The sequence below is a fragment of the Crassostrea angulata genome, chromosome 10, assembly GCF_025612915.1.
Source record: "Crassostrea angulata isolate pt1a10 chromosome 10, ASM2561291v2, whole genome shotgun sequence".
In the NCBI taxonomy this organism is placed as follows: domain Eukaryota; kingdom Metazoa; phylum Mollusca; class Bivalvia; order Ostreida; family Ostreidae; genus Magallana; species Magallana angulata.
In genome coordinates, this window is record NC_069120.1 from 16,843,701 (window position 1) to 16,849,700 (window position 6,000).

General features: G+C 35.6%; 1 pseudogene; it reads left to right on the forward strand.

Moving 5' to 3' along the window:
* Window positions 1–3,479: 3,479 nt before the first annotated feature.
* On the forward strand, window positions 3,480–5,440 carry LOC128165457 (uncharacterized; annotated as a pseudogene).
* Window positions 5,441–6,000: the final 560 nt, after the last annotated feature.

Below are 6,000 nucleotides of genomic sequence, written 5' to 3' on the forward strand. Positions count from 1 at the left end.
AATACTTCCTGAGGTCCTCTACCTAATTCTAGTGTTTTCAAGTTCTTGTGGTCAATCTCAAGTCAGATATAAACCCCTGAAAAGAGCCAGAACCCCATGGGAGCCACTTGGTGGTACCCCTACAGCCCAAATTTGAGACCGGGAAATAATAGCCCCATAGGTCCCCTACATTGCCCTTGTATCCGTTTGATGCACACTTCAAAGATAAATATAGAATATCACACTTTTGTTTTGATCTCGGCCCTGGTATCAGCCCGAGCGGTTGGTATCGGCCCAAGCCCGAAGGGCGCGGGCCGATACCTTCCGAGGGCTGATACCAGGGAAGAGATCAAAACAAAAGTGTGATGTTGTTTATATCATATATCTAAAATCAAAGACTGTAATTCAAATTTAAATTCCAAATTAGGAATATGATTTAAAATGAAGAAACTATAGATTTTTTTCGGATTTACAAAACTTGTTCGTTTTTATTTCTTTTTATATGTGTTAAAACTGTAAGAGTTGTCTGACTTTGTTTATTGTATTTTCCTTTTAGGACACAGACCACAATTATTTTTCCCTCTTATTCCTTTATACAAAAATAAATCATATAAAAAATTCCACCGGCTCAAATGAGTTCAAATACAGCATACCTATAGAATGACACTAGTCCAACAACATATCCAAACTACAGGAAAATCAATCGAGAGGGGACTGAGATATGGCCCCTAAAATAACCCCTACCATGAAAAATTGACTTTCACTTTGGAATTTGTGTAAACATTGGCCTCTTTACACCCTTTCTATTGCGCCTGTAAAGATAATTTTTCTAAATTTTTTCCTGCCTGTATTTTTTTTCAAACCTTCTTCTTTCCATCCATGCCATAAAAGGAACCAAATTCGACCATTTAGTACCCCCTAGGAATTTTTGAAATAATACATACATTTTTAGAATGGAACTACTTGCGTGGTCAATGAGCACGGGGTAAAAATAGTGGTATGTGACCTAATAATTACACAATTCTTCTTTGATTTTGATGAAACTTGGTAGGTAGACACTTATACCCATAATACACCTCCCTGTGAAATTTGGCGGGAATTGTTTATTCTGCATCAGAGTTATAGGCCTTTGAAATCTGGTCCAGGAAGGCTGAAATAACATGCAAAATCTAGCACGTTACACACAATATTCAAATTTCAAGAGCTACATTTAACATTAATTACTTGTCAAAACTTTCATTAATCTATTACATTCATTAACCTAACATGTCTACATGATGATGCTAATGATGATTTAATTCTTTTACACCTGGAACTATTTTTTGGAATTTTTTGAAAAAAATACCCCAAATATGGCTAAATTTTTTCAGAAAATGCCAAAAATGAAACATTTAATCACATGCTATGAGCTTGAAAAAATATTTAAAAAATTCTGCATTAAGTTTGCTATAGAAATCAGGTATTTTGATAAATATACAGTGGCTAATCCGTTTACAATAAGCAGATAATCACATAGAGCCATTCACACATTTTCAGGAAATGGCACTTGCTGACCAAAGTAGATTAACTCAGAGTACACAGGGCTGATATGGATAGGCATAAAATGCCTTTTGAAACAAAACTAACAATTTAGAAGAATTTAGAATGAATTCTGTTTGTCCATTCATTACATATACACTGAATAAATTACTTAAATGTACCCTAATTCATAAGGAGCCTTGGTTCATGAAAACTGTACTCTTAAAACAAAGGGAGATAACTCTACACATTAAAATCCAAAGTAGGGATTTTTTACAAACATTAACGTGAAACTATTTTAGAAATTACAAGTCCATCACCTTCTTTCAGCATTATCTGGTGTGATTAATCTTGAGGAGATCATACCTTTTGTAGCGAGGATTCACCATTCAAAGTCATGGGTTTCTACATACATTGTGCATTTAGACGTGAAAATGTCTGGTATGTTACCATGAACAATGATGACCAAGACTCAAATTAATGATGAGAGTGCCAAAAAGATATTACTACAGTATTACAAATAGTAAAGCTTCTAGCAGACCTCATATATCTTGGGCAATCACTGTTCAATGCCAGCAACCAAACTCATACACATGCTACATCTGTTGGTAGTTACATTTCTAGGACACAAAGAGGGGAAAAAACTGACATAATAAGACTTTAAAGCAGTAATTTAAATAAAAGTTTGCAAGGCATTGATAATTTAGAATGCTAAAATGACTATTTCTAACCAGTAAAATGTATATGTCTCATATAAATATCTATACATGAAGGTTTACATATTCTAAAGTACTGAGGAAAATGTTGTAATGCCTACTCACCATCAAATTTCAAGTGTTAAATTGTAAGAAAAATATGAATAAATGAATAAAATCAACTTACCATTTGTTGTTTTCTTCATTATTTCTCTGTCAAAATGGTGTTAACTGGGGGAGGGGGGGGGGGTGCAGCAGGTGCCCCTTTACCAGCTTGTATATCCTGTCATGCAATATGCTAGGCAGTGAAATATGTCATCATTCATAGGAATCATAAAGTAACATAAGCCCTACTTTCCTCCTTATAATTTAATCAAAAAATATGAAAGGAAATATATATATACTTTTACATGTACTATGATTGATATGAGAGAGAGAGAGAGAGAGAGAGAGAGAGAGAGAGAGAGAGAGAGAGAGAGGGGGGGGGGTATAGTTAAGGCTTTATAACTTAATGACAAATCGACCAATTCTTTTATGATTTGGGTGATAAGTAAAGTTAACATTAGAAAGTGTTTTTAGACATTTTGCAAGTACTTACGTCCCCTGTTTGACTCATTGATGACACCATGCTGTTCACACCCCGTTCAAATCCATTTCACACAATTTTTACCGTTTTTTTTTCATATTATCTGCCAAAATTGAAAAAGAACCCCACAAAATGTCATTATTCATCCTAATTGTTTGAAAAATAACGAAAAATTAGACTTAAGTTGATAAATGTGGATTTTGACCTTTGACCTGATAGGACACAGACCACAATTATTTTTCCCTCTTATTCCTTTATACAAAAATAAATCATATAAAAAATTCCACCGGCTCAAATGAGTTCAAATACAGCATACCTATAGAATGACACTAGTCCAACAACATATCCAAACTACAGGAAAATCAATCGAGAGGGGACTGAGATATGGCCCCTAAAATAACCCCTACCATGAAAAATTGACTTTCACTTTGGAATTTGTGTAAACATTGGCCTCTTTACACCCTTTCTATTGCGCCTGTAAAGATAATTTTTCTAAATTTTTTCCTGCCTGTATTTTTTTTCAAACCTTCTTCTTTCCATCCATGCCATAAAAGGAACCAAATTCGACCATTTAGTACCCCCTAGGAATTTTTGAAATAATACATACATTTTTAGAATGGAACTACTTGCGTGGTCAATGAGCACGGGGTAAAAATAGTGGTATGTGACCTTTAATTTAGTTTAATTTATCATGTCTTATATATAAATTGACTTGAGAAAACTCTACAAACGGACAAAAATGTTTGGAGAGGTTGTTTATCTTTAAGAAAAATCAACTTTCAGCCGTGAGGTACGCCGGTCCATTAAACTCAAAACATAGGCGACTTTTTTCTATGTTTGTCACTCCACTACACGCGATACATTTTATCTAGCTATCACGTAAAGGGGAATAGAGTTTCATGCATCTGTTTCATTAAATGCTGTCAACAGATTGACTCTGAGTCGCGAAAAGAACACGGGAAATTTATAAATCATATATTAACAATTTGGGATCCTGTCGGTCGCAGGTCATGAGGAAGATGCGATTCTCAAGATCTTATAAATGGGTGCTTTTGATTGTAGTTTTATTTGCCATTTGCATTGGCCTAAGGTTGGTTGTATTATCATTGAGAAATGATTACTTAGAGGTTCACCGTTTGAAACTGTCCAATAGGCAGCCAGCAGGCAGATGGTCATATCTACCAGTCCACGTTGTGGAGGAACATCATGAGGGTATAAAAGTTATATCAAAATTCCGTGTTCTTTTATTCCGTCTTGTAAAAATAAAACACAAAATGATAATGCTAGGAATCCGTCTCTTCTGTGAAAACATAATAGCTTGTGTATTGCAACAATTGGGAATGCGTTTTTACTATATTTTTTATAATTAACATAACTTAGTTCGTTTTAAAATTGTTCTTTCAAGTTTTGCCGTTTTGGCTTAGAGAGGCTGAGCGTGGAAGAATCCCCAAAGACGTAACATTAGTAGGTGGTGAAATCAATTTCTGGTGATATAGAGTTCATGCAGATTATTTTTGTTAAAAGGTTGGTTAGGTGATTCTTTCCCTTGGTTGAAATTCTAGATCCACATCGATGGGCACAGTGATCTTGCGATAAACTCTTATTTGAAAGGGTATCCTTTTTTCGAATGGCCCATAGATGGACAAGACATCAACATGATGATGCAGCGCAACGATGGATTTATTACGGTACGGGGTTAATACATGTACATGCAAAGAGAAAATGTGTATGCAGTGTCAACCAAAAAAAAGAAAATAAATAGATGTTTTCATGAAGACGGATATTTGAAATTGGTAAAGTGCTTGGGAATCGGCTGTGTGATAATAACTTTCACCTTTTCCTTATTGTGTGTGTGTGTGTATGTATGTGTGTTTGCTGTTAATTCATTGTAGGAATATCAAATATGGCAAAGGTACAATGGTCAGTGCTAGTACATTTCTCTACATCGTCTTCAGTAAATTATATAAAATAGCTGACCAGTCTTCATAGAAAACATTTTCTTGAATATCATCTTTAATGATTCTTAATTTATTCTTACAGGCGGCAGCAATGGCAGGGTTTATCAAACATGTTGTCTGGGTTTGGCCTGAATGGGATCATATCAATCACAACGCTTCGAAGTCCTCCGGCACAATTCAGCTAGGCTGGACAATCGTCCAACAGTCTAGTCTGGGGGCAGAAAAAGATTTTTGTATGTGCATCACAGACGAAACAGGTCAAAAGTGCATGTTTTTTTCAGAAGACGAAACAAATCCGGAAGTAGAAATGGAAAACGATTTATGCTTTGTCAAAAGATCCATTGGATTTACCGAAATTAGAGAAGATTTGGCTGTGGAATATCTCAACTCCATCCATAAAAATGTCGATATTATTCTGGACATCGACGAAGATTTTTTTGGTTGTGAATATGCATCCCAACCTCTCTTTGATCATGCGGTACCAAACATTGAGGTGCTGGACAGCTTCCTAAATCAGTTATTTTGTCCGATGAACCCACCTGCAGAAAAGGTTCTGGATAATTTTTTAACTGATTTGATTGAATTTATTAAGTTGAACAATTGCAGATTTGAAAAACATAGGGAGTGCAGAAACAATCTTTGGAACAAGATAAAACAGTTTTATTTGAATAAAAGTTTCCTCTGGCGTTCACATCTCTGCTCGGACGCGCTGAAAAACTCAACGCTTCTTTTTGACGTAATTATTAAAGAATTTTTAGAATTAAATAAAATACAACTGAGTGCTATTCAGACTGTCGGTTTCTGTCTTTCTACGACCCATAAAACGTATCAACTACTGAATCCCTCCCTCTTTGGCATGTGCAGAGGAGCAAATTCCCCAAACCAAACTGTGGTAACGGAACATAGGACGAACCGAAAGGAGGTCCATACTAGGGGAGAATTAATAAACAACATTTTGGGGGTGTTTAGACGAAATCCCCCAAAGTTCGTGACAGTGTGTCGGTCTATCCGTGACGGATACACACCCAGAAAATACTCTAAAGACATAGAGTATTTGGTACTAAAGGCAATTCGGTCTAACTATCCCGATACTCGTTTGTTTTACGACGATGGATTACTGAACGGGAAAACTGGATTCCGACACTCCTAGCAATAATGACATAATAGATAAAAGCAAAAACATTACATGAACCATCCGCATGAACACCACCTACGAAGTGAAAAATTTAAGAAAGACAGGTGGTCAAAAATTACCCATCAGTTC